We start from the raw sequence: 17716 nt of genomic DNA, 5'->3' as shown, positions 1-17716 counted from the left end.
ACAGGAATAGAATATTGAGCCACAAGATGTTCAAAGCTCACCCAGCAATTATCCTTAAATAATTGAGATACATTAGTAATGCCTTTTAGGGACCATGAAGACAGCAGTAAGTTGGGAACAATCAATGAAAAAATATCAATAGGAATGTATGACTTTAATAGTGGGATTTGTTCAGTAGATGTGCGATGTAAGTATGACCAATACTGTAGGGTCGCATTAGTTAGTGGAGATATTGCACGAGTCAGCGGAATATCCCATAAGGTCAAAAACAAGGCGGTTTTTAAGCTTATCGGAGACATGTATGATGTGGTATAATAGCCTGGGTAAAAGAAGCATTTTGTACGCCGCTATGCGTCCTATCCATGACGTGTCGTGTTGGAGGAGTCTATCAGATTCTGCATGTATGGATTGAAGTAGGGGTTCGTAGTTGGCCTTGTATAGGTCACGGAAGGAGGGAGAGATGGTAATGCCTAAGTATTGAATGCCATCTAGTCTCCAATCAAATGGATATTTCGATTTCAGAAAATACAACGTGTCGGAATCTAAGTGTAGGGGTAGCATCTGGGATTTTTGGGTGTTTAGCTTATAATAGGAAAGTTTGCCAAAGGATTTAATAACATCCATAACCGATTCAAGTGAACTAACAGGCTGAGAAAGGGACAAAATGATATCATCCGCATACAATGAGATGGTATGCATTTTGTTACCAATTTTTATACCCTGAATAAGGCTATGTTTTTTGATGTGCTGGGCCAGGGGTTCCATAGAGAGAATGAATATTATTGGGGACAGGGGGCAGCCCTGACTGGTACCATTAGAGATATCAAAATCCCGAGAAAGGACACCATTGGTGTACACTCTGGCCGATGGAGCAGAATACAGAGCCTGAATAGCAGTCAGGATGTCCCCATCCAGCCCCATTGTCTGTAGGGTCGAAAAGGCGTATGTCCAATTAATACGGTCAAACACCTTTTCTGCGTCCAGTGCTAAAAGCGTTGCCCGCTCTTTCGTTGATTCCAAATGGTGTATTATATTCAAGATTCGACGGGTGTTGTCGGATGCTTGTCTGCCTTTGATGAAACCAAAATGGTCACTGCTTATCAGGGTGGCTAATATTGGGGTGAGTCTATTGACTATCAACTTTGCATAAAGCTTAAGATCGGCATTGAGCAATGAAATAGGCCGGAAGTTTTGAGGTGCGTCAGTAGTTTTCCCTGGTTTAGGTAGTGTGACAATTAGTGCCGCTTGGTTTTCCCTAGGGAATGAGCCGCCGGTCATGGCTTGTTGGAAAAATCTACTCAAATATGGTACCAGTTGGGTCGCAAAGTTTTTGTAATATAAGGTAGTGAGACCATCAGGACCCGGGGCTTTCCCTTGTGGAAGGGATTGTATGATTTTTACAATTTCCGATTCGGTGATAGGGGCGTTTAGTATCTGAAGTTGTTCTGGAGTGAGGCTAGGTAGCGAAGCAGATTGGAGGAAGTCTTGTATCTCAGAGGGGTTTGGCCGCTCAACAAAAGGATCATCTCTAATATTATATAAGGAGGAGTAATATTTACGGAACTGTTCAGCTATGTCCCTAGGGTCCACAACCTTGGCTTGAGACTGTGGATTCCGGAGATACGGAATTCTGGATTTCTGGTGCTGGAGTTTGAGGCGCGCTGCTAAAAGTTTCCCTGCCTTATTATTTTGGGAATAGTATTTCGCTTTGGTTTTTCTAAGGGATTTTTCATATTCTGACAATAGACACAGTCTGAGACGTTGTCTTAGAAGAAGGAGCTGAGACGCTTGGTCATCTGAGGGAGCAACTTTGTTTTTTGCATCTAAGCATCGGATTTCCTCCGTCAGGCCCAAGACCTCTGCTACCTTTTGTTTCTTAACCATATGGCCCAGTCTGATAAAGGTGCCTCTAATGTAGGCCTTATGAGCGTTCCATAGGGCTGCAATTCCAATATCTGTTGTGTCATTAATAGCAAAATATTCCGTCAGGTCAGTCCCTATGGTTTTTCTATGTGTGGGATGGGAGAGGAGAAAGGGACTGGCCCTCCACAGGTATGTAGGCGGGGCATTGTGTGTTTCCTTGAGAGTCAGGGTGAGAGGAGCGTGGTCCGACCAGCAGACGTCGCCAATAGTCGTGGACTCAGCTAGGAAAATAGTTTCTTTGTCTACTAGAAACATGTCTATTCTGGCATAACTATTGTGTACCTGAGAATGATGAGTGAAGTCCCTCTCCGTGCTGTGTTGCATGCGCCAAATGTCATATATTTCTTCCTTCCAGAACAAATCACCTATGACGACATGTGAATGTCGAGATTGCGAGGTGGAGTCCAACTCCGCATCCATTACAGCGTTGAAGTCCCCACACAAGATCAGTCTGCCCTGTTTGTGTTTAGAAATTAGGCGTGTCATCTTGTGTAAGAACTTCAATTGGTGACGATTAGGGGCGTATATTGTAACTATGGTATATTGGTCATTGTTAATAGAACACCTTAGGATAATATATCGGCCATTGGGGTCAGTGAGTAGATCAGACATTTGGAAAGCGACCGTGTTTTTCACAGCCAACAACACACCCCTAGTTTTGGTTGAGTGATGGGATTGAAAAACGTGGGGAAATGCAGGATGTTTCAGGCGAACGGCATCCTTTTCTAATAAATGCGTCTCTTGCACGCAAAGGACGTCACAGGAGGTTTTAAGGGCTTCTTTCCAAATAGTAGAGCGTTTATATGGGTTGTTCAAGCCATTAACGTTAATGGAAGCAAATTTAAGCGCCATGACTATATAAGGTGTACTGTTGCTTGCGGACACATGAAATTAACCGTGTATCGAGATGGATGAGCAGGAGTACATACCAATGCATTACAGATATCATCAAGGAGAAGGCATTATGGAAAAACATATAGCTACTTCGGCAGGTCTGCAGATATATGTGGCAAAACAGGACAAACCAAAACAAAAGAGAAATATACATTAAAGGAAATGTGTCTGAACACCGGCTGTGTTCAGGACAATAATGGGGGAAATCAGTCATCTTGAAAACCGGTACAGTGGACTGCACTGCATCCTAGTAAGCGAACCACCTCAGCGCCGTGGACGATTACGTGACCGGACCATTTGCCATTCCTGTGCAACAGGAGGCGGAGCAGCTTTCGGCGTATTCTCCATCAATGTGACCCGAATATTCCACAGGAGAAGGAGAGAGATGCCATCTTGTACGGATCTAATGATGTGTAAGGACTCGTTCTTGTGGACGAGCAAGCGCACAGGAAATCCCCATCTGTAGAGAATTTTATTATCTCGGAGTGCAGAAGTGATTGGCGCGAATTGCCTCCGTAGTTGCAACGTGGCCGCTGAAAGATCTGCATAGACGGAGACCATCCGGAATTGCGCGGGGGACGCTTCCTTCTTCCTAGATGCAGACATGAACGAGTCCTTAATGTGGTAGAAGTGAAAGCGGGCTAGCACGTCCCGCGGTATATTATCGGACAGGTGTTTTGGCTTTGGAAGCCTATGTGCTCTATCAATGATAAGGTCCCTGGGGGAGCAGTCGGGTAGTAGAGCTTTTATGAAATCCTGTATATAAAGGGTTAAATCTTTGGTAGCAATGTCCTCAGGAACCCCTCTGAATTTCACATTGTTCCGGCGTGATCTGTCCTCCAAATCAGCTACCTTAGCTTGTAAATGAGAGAGGTCTGTCTCAAGATCATAATGGGCATCGATGAGCTCGTTATGGGATGTAGTGAGCACTCCCATTTTCGATTCCACATGCTGAACTCTGTCCTCTACTGCCTGAAGTGAGTCAGCTAAGGGTTTAAGCAGCTGGGCAAACCCAGAATGTATGGATTGCTGTAGGGCCTGCAACATGTGTTTGAGCGTTTGCTCAGTAATGGGGTCGGTGGAGGAGGGTGCATTGGCAAGCGTGTCTCCCGTTGTTGGGGGGTCAGGTGTTACATTGTTATTATGTCCTACCTGGTCCTTGCCGCAGAGAGGAGGAGATCGGGATGGAGCCCATGTTACAGGGCGTCTGGAGCTGCAAGGAGAGGAGGGCTGTGAGGAGATGCCTCGTGTCGTTGTGCCAAGATGGCGGCCCCTGAGGTCCGGCACAGAGATGTCTGCCTGTGCGAGCTGCGTCGGGCTCTGCGGGCTTGTTGTTGCTCCCGTCGGTGGCAGAGCAGGGACCGAGCTGCTGCGTCGAGGAGGAGCAGAGGTGATGGAGGATGGTGAGCCCGGGTCGGACGTCAGGGATCCTGCGCGCGGGCTTCCTCCGGCGCCATCTTGTTCTGCTGAGCGGCTATGAGGTAGGTAAAAATCCGGGATTTTGGCCGGTTTGGCCGCCGCTTTGTGCTTCCTGGGCATCTTGGCCGTAGTGGGATATGTTCCTGGGCACAGGTAGCCGTCAGCAGGGTGTTTGGCGGTGGTATGGCGGTGATATGTCGCTGTGAGCCGCTATGCAGTGAGGAGCCGAGCTCTCAAGCAGCCATTCACTCCGGCAGCCAAGCCACGCCCCCCGGCATATGAATTTTCTACCGATAATATTCCATTACATCAATTTGATATCCATACAGCGTTCAGGGACCTGCAGAAAACTTTGTACGATCATGTTGGGAGATAGTCAGTCTTGAGACCTATGTACAACAGAAAATTGTCTACAGGGGTTTAAGAATTAACATTACACCTAATTCATACCGCGATAATACCGCCTTCACGAAGGGGTGGGAGGACCTTCTTACTGAGAGCTCTTTGCGGATGCTCCATTACCTGTTGGAGTTCGAAAGACAGAATCACAGTAAAATTGGCGCTCAGCTCGAAAAGGAAATAGTAGATATACAAGTCTTCCAGTCGTGTCCTGAATTTGGTGCCTCAGAGGCCAAATTGCAAAAAAACATTGAGAAACTACAGGGGGAAATTAAGAAACGAAAACATCGGAAATATATCCGTGACCGGAGGAATTTTGATATAGGGCAAATCTATACGTATAAAACACGCTTTGTTCCTATCCCTAAACGGACCACTGTGTATACTGACTTCTCTGAGTCAGATACCTCGGGTACAGAACTGTCTAGACCCTCCAGTGATAGCCCTAGATTAGGCACAAAACGAAAGGCCAGGAATACTAAACCTGGTTTTTCAAAGCGAACACCTACCATATCAAAACAGCCCTCTATGGAATTCTTGAGCAGGAATAGACCATGTCCACCTGCTGTCTCCAACTCGTCATCTATTTTGTCCTTATCTGTTCCCACATATGCCCAAAATGCCACAAGTATGGTGGGCAATTCTCAGTTGCCTACTCCAAGTACGTTTTCGAATGGTGGGAATGGCATTACTAACACCACCATTGGCCCTTCTACTACATTCCCTTTTTTAAGACCACTCAATCTGCATTGGGGGCTCAAGCAATAACCCCAAGTATACCAGCTATTGGTAATGACAACATGCAGATATTTAACCTATCTTCACATGAACTGAATCCTCACCAGTTGACTCTGTTACAAAAGGGACTCTCATATACCCCTGCACCTCCTTTTGACGAATTTACATGGGCAAAGGATATTAACCTCTTTGCCAGAAAATTGGCCCTACATAAACATTTTAGGGGCTTTATACAGGATGGAACTTGCCAGGATCGTCAGGAACAAAATACCATGAGGGATCTTGAGAGTCTCCTTCATGAGAATCAATTTGGAGCCACTGAAGCGGTGGGCCCTTTTTCTTTGTTGCGCCCTAAGTCCAAGCTTACTCCCCCCTTTTCCCAGTATGGGCATATCGATGTGTTTGTAAAAATGGTCTGCAAAGACCTTAACCCCTTCCCGCTCCTTGACGTACTATTACGTCATGGCAGCTGTATCGTTCGCGCTCCATGACGTAATAGTACGTCACGGGAGTAACGGCCGTTTCGGCCGTCCTCCCGACACATACAGGAGCTGTGACGCTGCTGTCTTGTTCAGCAGCTGTCACAGCTCCTACAGCGGGGATTGATCGCTGTGTCCCCAGCGATTAACCCCTTAAAAGCCGCGTTCTATAGAGATCGCGGCTTTTTAGGGGTTAAGCTGCCATCGCCGGCCTGCTACGCGATAGCGGCCGGCGATGGTGACTATGGCAACCGGACACCAAACAATGGCGTCCGGCTATGCCATAGACGGAAGCCTAGTGGGTCCTGACAACGTCAGGACCCACTATGCTTGCTGTCAGTGAGTAGCTGACAGTTCTAATACACTGCACTACGCATGTAGTGCAGTGTATTAGAATAGCGATCAGAGCCTCCTGCTCTCATGTCCCCTAGTGGGACAAAGTAATAAAGTAAAAAAAAAGTTAAAAAAAGATGTGTAAAAATAAGAAAATAAAAGATTTAAAAGTAATAAAAGTAAAAATCCCCCTTTTTCCCTTATCAGTCCTTTATTATTAATAAAAATATATAAACAAACAAATTAACTATACATAATTGGTATCGCCGCGTCCGTAACGGCCTGAACTACAAAACTATTTCGTTATTTATCCCGCACGATGAACGCCGTAAAATAAAATAATAATAAACCGAACCACAATCACAATTCTTTGGTCACTTCACCTCCCAAAAAATGGAATAAAAAGAGATCAAAAAGTCGCATGTACCTAAAAATGGTACTGATCGAAACTACAGTTCGTTACGCAAAAAATAAGTCCTCGCACGTCTTGATTGATTGAAAAATAAAAACGTTATGGCTCTTAGAATAAGGTAACACAAAAAGTGAATGATTGTTTACAAAACGTATTTTATTGTGCAAACGCCATAAGACATAAAAAAAAACTATAAACATCTGGTATCGCCGTAATCGTATCGCCCCGCAGAATAAAGTGAATGTGTCATTTATAGCGCACGGTGCACGCAGTAAAAAAAAAAGAATAAAAAAACAATAGTAGAATTGCTGTTTTTTAGTCACCACGCCACTTAAAAATAGAATAAAAACTGATCAAAAAGCCGCATGCACCCCAAGAAAACTACAATGGATTCCTCAAGGGGTCTAGTTTCCAAATTGGGGTCACTTTTGGGGTGTTCCCAATGTTTTGGCACCACAAGACCTCTTCAAACCGGACATGGTGCCTAATAAAAAAGAGGCCTCAAAATCCACTAGGTGCTCCTTTGCTTCGGAGGCCGGTGCTTCAGTCCATTACCGCCCGAGGGCCACATGTGGGATATTTCTCAAAACTGCAGAATCTGGGTAATACGTATTAAGTTGCGTTTCACTGATAAATCCTTTTGTGTTATAAAAAAAATGGTATAAAGAGGATTTTCTGACAAAAAAAAAAAAGTCAACTTCACCTCTACTTTGCTCTAAATTTTTGTGAAACACCTAAAGGGTTCATAAACTTTCTAAATGCTGTTGTGAATACTTTGAGGGGTCTAGTTTCTAAAATGGGGTATTTCATAGGGGTTTCTAATATATGGGCCCCTCAAAGCAACTTCAGAACTGAACTGGAACCTAAAAAAATAAATAAATGAGGCAATACTTCGCTTCTTACATTATACTGATAATGAGCCGTGCCCACCCCGAGATGACCCCAGTTTTGACCGTTTGTATAAACGGAGACCCCTATTAGACTGTTCCAGTGCCCGGTTTTCCCAAGCATACACCCCCGAGAAGTGTATTTCTATTGATGAGTCCCGGGTACATTTTAAAGGGAGGGTTCAATTCCTCGAGTACCTGCCGGGTAAGAGGGCAAGGTATGGCGTGAAGATGTATAAGCTGCGAGAGTGCATCAGGGTATACCTACAGGTTTAGGATATATGAAGGAAAGGCCACCCCCAAACCAGACTGCATCCTAGACTACAATAGGTACATGGGAGGGATGGACTTGTCAGATCAAATCCTGAAGCCCTACAGCGCTATGCGGTGTGGTATAAGAAGCTGGCCGTGCACATCATACAGATGGCTTTGTACAATGCGTACGTGCTACGTCGATGTGCAGGCCAGACGGGAACTTTCCTGGAATTTCAAGAGGTGATTATCAAGAACCTAATCTTTAGTGACCAAGAAGGGGGGGCACCCAGTAGTTCTGGAAGCGGGGCCACACGCATCGTACCAGGGCGGCAACACTTTCCAGGGGAAGTTCCCCAAACTGGCAAGAAGGGAAAAAGTCAAAAGAGGTGCAAAGTCTGCTATAAGAGGGCGATAAGGGATGACACAATATATCAATGTGACACGTGTCCCGAATAACCAGAGCTCTGTATGAAAGAGTGTTTTAAAATTTATCATACATCCCTTGGTTTATAATTTACCCCAATTTTACTTACCCTGATGCACTCCACACAGCTTATCCCCCTCGTCTTTCCCCTCTGAGCCCTGCTGTGTGCCCAGGCAGCTGATAACAGCCACATGTAGGGTATTGCCATACCCGGGAGAACCCACATTACAGTCTATGGGGTGTAGGTCTCCGGTCAAAATGCTCACTACGCCTCTAGATGAATGCCTTAAGGGTGTAGTTTTTAAAACGGGGTCACTTCTTGCGGGTTTCAACTGTACTGGTACCTCAGGTGCTTCTGCATACATGACTTCGCACTAGAAAATCCCCAGTAGGCCAAATGGTGGTCCTTTCCTTCTGAGCCCTCCCATTGGCCCAAACGGCAGTTTACCACAACAAATGGGGTATTGCGGCCCTCAGAACAAATTGCGCAACAGAATGGGGTATTTTCTTTCTTGTGAAAATAAGAAATTTTCAGCCAAAACTACATATTATTTGAAAAAAATAATTTTGTTTTCATTCCCAGCCCAATTCAAATTAATTCAGTGAAAAAACTATGGGGTCAAAATAGTCACAACACCCATAAATGAATTCCTTGAGGGGTGTAGTTTCCAAAATGGGGTCATTTGTGATTGGTTTCTATTGATTTGATACCTCTGGGGCTCTGCAAATGCGACATGGCACCCGAAAACCAATCCAGCAAAATCTGGACTCCAAAGAACACACAGCGCTCCTTTCCTTCTGAGCCCTCCCATGCGCCCAAACGGCAGTTTATCACCACAAATGGGGTATTGCCGCACTCAGGACAAATTGGGCAAGAAAATGGAGTATTTTATTTCTTGTGAAAATAAGAATTTTTGAGCTAAAATGACATATTATTGGAAAAAATATATTTTTTTTTAATTCCCAGCCCAATTCAAATAAGTTCTGTGAAGAAACTATGGGGTCTAAATGGTCACATTACCCATAAATGAATTCCTTGAGGGGTGTAGTTTCCAAAATGGGGTCACTTCTGGTGGGTTTCCATTGCTTTGATACCTCTGGGGCTCTGCAAATGCGACATGGCAGCCGAAAACTAATCCATCAAAATCTGGACTCCAAAGAACACACAGCGCTCCTTCCCTTCTGAGGCCTCCCATGGGCCCAAACGGCAGTTTATTGCCACAAATGGGGTATTGCTGCACTCAGGAGAAATTGGGCAACAAAATTGAGCATTTTGTTCCCTGTGAAAATAAGAAATTTTGCTAAAAAATTACATCTTATTGGAAAAAATGTCATTTTTTTAATGTCACAGCCCAATTGAAATAGGTGCTGTGAAAAAACTGTGTGCTCAAAATGCTAACAACAACCATAAATTAATTCCTTGAGGGGTGTAGTTTCCAAAATGGGGTCACTTTTGGTGGGTTTCCATTGCTTTGATACCCCTGAGGCTCTGCAAATGCGACATGGCACCCGAAAACCAATCCAGCAAAATCTGGACTCCAACAAACATATAGCGCTCCTTTCCTTCTGAGCCCTCCCATGGGCCCAAACGGCAGTTTATCACCACAAATGGGGTATTGCCACACTAAGGACAAATTGGGCAACAAAATGGGGTATTTTGTTCCCTGTGAAAATAAGAAATTTTGATCACAAATTACATTTTATTGGAAAAAATGACATTTTTTTCATTTCACAGCCCAATTCAAATAGGTGCTGTGAAAAAACTGTGCGGTCAAAATGGTAACAACAACCATAAATGAATTCCTTGAGGGGTGTAGTTTCCAAAATGGGGTCACTATTGGGGGATTCCTACTGTTTTGGCACCTCAACACCTCTTCAAACCCGGCATGCTGCCTAAAATATATTCTAATAAAAAAGAGGACTCAAAATACACTAGGTGCTTCTTTGCTTCTAGGGCTTGTCTTTTAGTCCACGAGCGCAGTAGGGCCACATGTGGGACATTTCTAAAAACTGCAGAATCTGGACAATACATATTTAGTAGTGTTTCTCTGGTAAAACATTCTGTGTTACAGAAAAAAAAATGAATAAAATTGAAATTCCGCAAGAAAAATGAAATTTGCAAAGTTCACCTCCACTTTGCTTTAATTCCTGTGAAATGCCTGAAGGGTTAAAAAACTTTCTAAATGCTGTTTTGAATACTTTGAGGGGTCTAGTTTTTAAAATGGGGTGTTTTATCAGGGTTTCTAATACATAGGCCCCACAAAGCCACTTCAGAGCTGAACAGGTACCTTAAATAAAAGGCATTTGACATTTTCTTAAAAATATGTGAAATTGCTGTTTATGTTCTAAGCCTTGTAACGTCCAAGAAAAATAAACAAATGTTCAAAAAACGATGCCAATCTAAAGTAGACATATGGGAAATGTGAACTAGTGACTATTGTGGGTGGTATAACCGTCTGTTTTACAAGCAGATGCATTTCAATTCTGAAAAATGCTATTTTTTCAAAATTTTCTCTCAATTTTGCAATTTTTCACCAATAAACACTGAATATATCAACCAAATTTTACCACGAACATGAAGCCCAATGTGTCACGAGAAAACAATCTCAGAATCGCTTGGGTAGGTTTAAGCATTCCCACGTTATTACCACATAAAGTGAAATATGTCAGATTTGAAAAATGGGCTCTGAGCCTTAAGGCCAAAACTAGGCTGCGTCCTTAAGGGGTTAAGAAGTTGAGAGGTGATAGATCTATGTCCTTTGGTAATCTTAACAGTGATGAAAGGCTGGCACTGGATGATCTATGTGGCAATGCAGATTTGGTACTTAAACCCTCCGATAAAGGGGGCAATATTGTAATCATGGACCATGTGGACTATACCGATATGGTCCATAGGTTATTAGACGATCATGCAACTTATGTCACTCTAAGAGGCAACCCTACCATTAGTTACTTGTCGGAGCTGTATGATCTTCTTACTGATGCTAAGAGTAATGACCTTATCACCTTGGACGAATTTAAACGTCTATATAATCCCACTCCCACTCTAGCAACCTTTTATGCACTACCAAAGGTTCATAAAAATAAACGCCCTATCCCTGGCAGACCCATAGTGTCGGGAAACGACAACCTGACACAGGGGATAAGCCTTTACGTAGATGAGATTTTGTCCCCTTTTGTTTCTGCTTTGTCGTCCCATCTTAGGGACACCAAGGACACCGTCACCAGGATCCAGGAGATCAATGTCACTTCCACCACTATATTGGAGAGCATAGACGTGGAGTCACTATATACTAATATCCAACACGATTTAGGTCTCACTGCAGTTAAATATTTTTTGAGCACAAAAGGCACTCAATTCCAACGACATAATAATTTTGTTTTGTCACTATTACGTTTTCTGCTCACTCATAATTTTTTCACTTTTGATGCCAAATATTATCATCAGATAAAAGGCACAGCCATGGGCACTATTTGTGCACCTACTTACGCCAACCTTTTTCTGGGTTGGTGGGAAGATACCATCGTTTTTTCTGACGACCTTCTTTTTTTCACGTCACATATCTCCTTTTGGGGAAGATATATTGACGACATTCTCATCCTGTGGGATGGGGATGCAAATACATTTATTGACTTCATGTCTATGCTCAACAATAATTCTATTGGCATGAAATTCACCTATGATATGAATGATCGGGTGATTGATTTCCTTGACCTTAAGATCTCTTTGGACCCTGGTGGCGGTGTCCAAACTGATATATTCCGTAAAGCCACAGCTACCAACAGTTTCCTGCACTGGGATAGTCATCACCCTCCTGCCCTTAAGAGAGGGATACCTATCGGTCAATACTTGCGAGCCAAACGTAATTGTTCTGATGAGCTATCTTTTCAGAGAGAATGCGATGGACTTTACCATAAATTCCTGGCACGAGGGTATCCCAAAAAGTGGCTACATAGGGCTTATGCCAGGGCTAGGGCGTCTCATAGATCTGATCTACTCCCTGACAGAGGTACCAAATCTGCAGTGCCAACATTATCCAATGCCATCTGCTGTATTGGAACCTTCGATGTGTGTTCCTCCCAGGTTGTTGGGGTGTTGAAAAGACACTGGTCCATCCTCACTGCTGACCCTGATCTAAAAGATGTCATTCCTGCCAACCCTGCTATCACCTATCGTAGGGGGAAAAATTTACGTGATTTCTTGGTACATAGCCATTATTCATCAACCTCTTCCAATACTTCATCCACTTGGCTAAAATCACCTGTCACAGGATTTCATCCTTGTGGCAGGTGCTTTTTTTGTTCCCTGATGCCTAAGGTCAAAAGTTTTACTAACCCCTTGAATGGTAGGCTATATCACATTAAAAATTTCTTAATTGTCAAAGTAGTGGGGTTATATATCTAGCTAGATGTCCTTGCCCGAAGTTATACGTGGGCAAGACTTTGCAGGAATTGAGGAGGAGAGTGTCTAGACACCTTAGTACCATCAACCTTAAAGGCAATGTGTTGCCAGAAAAACATGTTTTTTTTTAAAAAATTAAACATGTAGTGTGTGGGTGATTAAACATTGTTCAAATTTTTTTTATTTTTTTCACTAGTCAGTAAATATTATAAATTAATTCTAATTTATAATATTACCCATTTCTGGTCACTAGATGGAGCTATTCCCAAAATTGCAGCATTGCAACATTGGGTTAAAAGCCCTCGCTCTAGTGAGCTCTCAGCATCCCCCCCTCCTTTATCCTGGCTAGTGCCGGGATAAACGAGGGGTTTGAACGGTGTAACCTCCTACACTGTGTGTCACCATTTTTTGAGCTAACACACAGTGTAGTAGGTTTACATACAGTAGTAAACACACACAAACACGGAACATACATTTAAATCTCTTACCTGCTCCTGCCGCCGCGGCTCCCTCCGGCCCGTCCGCTCCGTCTGCTGCCGCTGGTGCAAGTGCACAAGTCCGGAAGGCGCGACCGGAAGTAGTAATATTACTGTCCGGCCGCGACTTCCGGTCCACAGGAAAATGGCGCCGGACGGCGCCAATTTCAAATTGGACTGTGTGGCAGCGGCGCATGCGCAGTTCCCACACAGACGCCGTACACACAAGTGAATGGGTCGGGAGCCGTTCGCAGTCCCTATGGGACTGTGGCTGCCGTATTCCATGTCTGTATGTGTCGTTAATCGACACATACAGAAATGGAACAAAAAATGGCAGCCCCCATAGGGAAGAAAAAGTGTAAAAATAAGAAAAAGTAAAACACAAACACACAAATAAATATAAACGTTTTTAATAAAGCACTAACATCTTTAACATATAAAAAAATTATTTGTGATGACACTGTTCCTTTAAGGAGGATACCACTCTTTCTAGACATATGCATAGGTTTCATCCTGACAATCCCAAGTTGCTACAATTTTGGGGCATTACACAGTTAAAGTTGGGACCCAGGGCTGGTAACTTGGACCGCAGGCTCCTACAGCAGGAAGCACGATGGATCCACTGTCTTGGCTCGATGACCCCTCAGGGGCTCAACGAGGGATTCACCTATAGTGCTTTTTTGTGACTTTGTCTATTATTTCCCCATTTGCATTCTGTATGGATATCTATATCTTCTGCATTGATTTATGACATGTCGGTCTTTAGTCTATCTAATCGGCTTCATTTATACTTACCTGCCCTCTCCTAACAGAGCGGCTTTGTTTTGATATATTATTTATCTTTACGTATTATTTCATTATTTGACCATATATTTTTTAGTATGGCGGCCTCTATTATCTGTTGTATATTAACACTTTTCTGTTTTATTGTTTTATTGCTGTATTTGTTAAAATGGGGGTTTGTGTGTGTGGCTTTACTTACAGTCATGTACACATGTACCTACTATTACACCATAGCGGGGGCTATTCACTGTTCCTTGCATTGAGTCTAGGGGGACATTTGCGCCTATTTGTTATGCCTTTGCCTTATTAGGAATTCTTCTGGGTTCTTCTTCTGCCCTACTGCGCAGGCGAGCCGCTTTGAACTGTTCTGGCAGCTTCGGCTGTGCGCCTACTGCTACATTACAGCGGGGGATAATTATTGTTCTCTGTACTAAGTCCAGGGGGACATCTACGGCACTTGCGCCGATCTGTCATGTCCTCCTTTTACTCGATATGGTTCTAAGTTCATGTTCTGCCCTATTGCGCAGGCGCAGACGCGCTGTCTTGAACTGTTCCGGCATTTTCGGCTATGTACCCACTGCTAAACTATGGCGGGGAATACTTATTGTTCCCTGCACTAAGTCCAAAGGGACATCTACGGCGCATGCGCCGATCTGTCATGTCTTCTTTTCACTCGGCATTTGTCTAAGTTCTCTTTTTGCCCTACTGCGCAGGCGCACTGTTTCTACACTGTTTCTGGACTGTTTCCACGGTTCCGGCAGTGCGCCTGCGCGGCCTGCTATCCGCTATTGGTTCTTTGATACGATGCCATCTATTGGTTGGATTCCTCCCTCTGATGGCTGTTGTGTCTTGCTCCGCTCTATTGGTGGTTTGTCCTCACACCCACCTCCTACCTACGTCATTCTACACTCCCATAAGAGGAGTAGTTTTTTCGCCGCGCCACCATTAGCCCCGTGTACCCCTGAGGACGCTACTAGTTAGCGAAACATGTCGGGGGGGCTCTAATTGTTTTATTTTCCTACCTTAGCCGAATCTATTGCCTCTACCCAGCTAAGTGTGGCTTGTGTCTGATAACTGACTTGCTGTGTGTCATTGAGCATTTACTTTTGGTCGTTTGAATACCTTGCTGGGTTCCTCCAGCTGTTCACTCTAACTTCGGCTTACGGCAGTGACAATTTTAAACTCATATATGTGGTCTGTCCTTTGCTACACGTAGCCTAATAAAATTGAAAAATTGAAATATATTTTCTATTAAAAATTTGGGTGGTCAGGAAAAAGGGTTCTGTCTGCCTGCAGGCATTCCTTCTATTGACTATATTATGTATTGTACCTGCTGACTACCCAGGGTCACAATCTGTTTTTCTGTCTGAGTATACAATTTAAACACGTCAAACCATCCGTACCAGGGGACTTCATATTAGCCATTGAGGCCAATGCCTTCTCTACCTCCTGTAAAGTCAATGTAGAATCTAGTTGAACCGCATCCTTGGGAGACAAGGATGAAAGATAAAGACCCCCAAAGAACGCCTCCAGCTCCCCTTGAGAGGGATCAGTCCTAGACTCATATAAAGAGAAGTAAAAATCTTTAAACACTTCCAGAATATGCTGGGGATCATCCACCAAGGTCCCTGCCCTTGAGTATAGTTCCCTAATATACACATTTTCCAGTTGAGCCCTCGAGATCACTGCCAGTAGGTGACCCGCTTTCTCTCCTCCCTCAAAATACTTCTGTTTTTGATAAAAAAACGTTTATATCCTGCTTTGGTAAGTAGATATTGATTAAGAAGATCCTGTGTCCTACAAAGCCTCTCCTCAGTACCCACCCCATCGTTAGCAACCAAATCAACCTTCGCCTTCTGCACCTCAAGTCTCAAAGCCGCCTCCTTAGCCCTAGAAATAGCCTTTACATTGTTAACTTCCGTAATGAGAGTCCCTCTCAGAAATGCTTTCATGGCGCTGATCCGCCAGATGCTGGAGCAAATTTCAAAGACACTTTAAGCAGGGAATGATCAGACAAACCACGTGGCAGGTAAGTCATCTCCTCCACAAACGGCAAAATAAGGGAATTACCCAGACCCAGATCAATGCGCGAAAGAGTCCCATGGGTCACAGAGTGACACAAAAACTGTCTAACTGTAGGATACTTAATGCACCACAAATCTACCAGGCCTACCTCAAGCAAAACTTTCCAAAAGGTGTCAAATCTCCACCTACCAACCGTAATCCTCCCCCCAACCGATCTAGAGATTTATCAACAGTATTATTAAAGTCCCCTACAAACAACCAGAGCACTTGAGGACCATGCTAAGTAAATTGCATAACGCGCTGAAGAACCTCGCTCGAGTATGGCGGAGGAACGTACACCCCCACTAAAATACAAAGGGATATAAACATTTTCCCATACAGACACACATAGCGACCCTCAGAAACAATATCCGAATCAAGACACTCAAACGGGACACTTCTGTGAAAAATAATACTCACTCCTCTGGCGTATGCAGTATGTGTCGCATGGAGTTTTTGTCCCACCCAAGGTCTTTCTAGGAGCGACAGATTATCAGGGGTCATATGCGTTTCCTGCTAGCAAAGAATCATTGGATGCTCATCCTTCACAAAATCGTATATAGCTTTTCGCTTGTTAGCATCTGCTAATCCCCTCACATTCCAGAAAATTACTTTTATTGTATCAGCCATGAGACGGCAATGTTAGGAGAACTGATATTTTCATGAGGCACAATGCATATAAATATTATATTCAGAGGCATGTTTTGTGACACAATTTTTATGGACATTGTTTTTTTCAGGGGGCACATTGTGTTGCAATATTATATTCACAGGGCTCAGTGTGTGATGATATTTTATACAGGGACACAATGATGGTGTACAGGGGGCGCAATGTACATTCACAATATATTCAAGAGGCAAAGTGTTTGGCCATATTATATTTAGGGGCACAGTGTTTGTCCGTATAATATTCAGGGGCAAATGTGCGGGTACAGTTATAGTTAAGGGTTACTGTGTGTGGCACTAGAAGGAGTTTGTATAGATAGGTGGGGAGACTGCTGGAAATGCGAGGTGCCAAAGATATCTGGACGGCAAACTCTGTAGAGATGAGTCATTGCTGAGAGAAGTTGCCATGGAGGTCTGGGTCAGATGGAGAAGAAAATTAAGAAGTAAGACTCCAATCAGAGAAGGTTTTACCTGTGATTCATTGGATGTCGAATCAATAGTGGATTTATTTGGATATTTTTATTTAGATCCCATATTAATATATAGTACACATTGAAACCTCCCAAGACAATCGCCCCTTTTAGAAGAACCCCAGCCAGGCTAAAAAAAATGTGGCCAGATTTTACCCTCCATTATAGTCAATGGAAGCTACCTCTCTATAACACCCTCTATTCCAATCACAACCACTTTTTAAGAAAGTTTTTCATTAAGAAACCCTTTAAAATACTGCAATATGAAAGGTTAAGGTTATCAATGAGGGGGGGTATGGAGAATTGAGCTTGGTTAGGGTCTAAGAATGAGGGGAGTAGTGGTGAGATGAGAAGTGAGGCTTGTTGGTGTACTGTAATGTATAAGAATGATAGGGGAACCATGCTGGGGACTAGGAATGGGATGAGAGCCATTAACCCCTTAATGACCAGGCCATTTTAAGCCTTAATGACCTAGCCATTTTTTATGTTTTTCCATCATCGCATTCCAAGAGCTATAACTTTTTTATTTTTGCGTTGACATATCTGTATAAGGTCTTTTTTTTTGTGGGACAAGTTGTATTTTTTAATAGCATTTAAACTTTTTTGCGTCTTAGATTTACGCTGTTTACTGTGTGGTATAAATAACATAATATCTTTATTCAGTGGGTCATTACGATTGTGGCGATACCAAA

Source organism: Rhinoderma darwinii, chromosome 3 (genome assembly GCF_050947455.1).
Source record: "Rhinoderma darwinii isolate aRhiDar2 chromosome 3, aRhiDar2.hap1, whole genome shotgun sequence".
Taxonomy (NCBI): Eukaryota; Metazoa; Chordata; class Amphibia; order Anura; family Rhinodermatidae; genus Rhinoderma; species Rhinoderma darwinii.
This window is presented reverse-complemented; position numbering follows the sequence as displayed.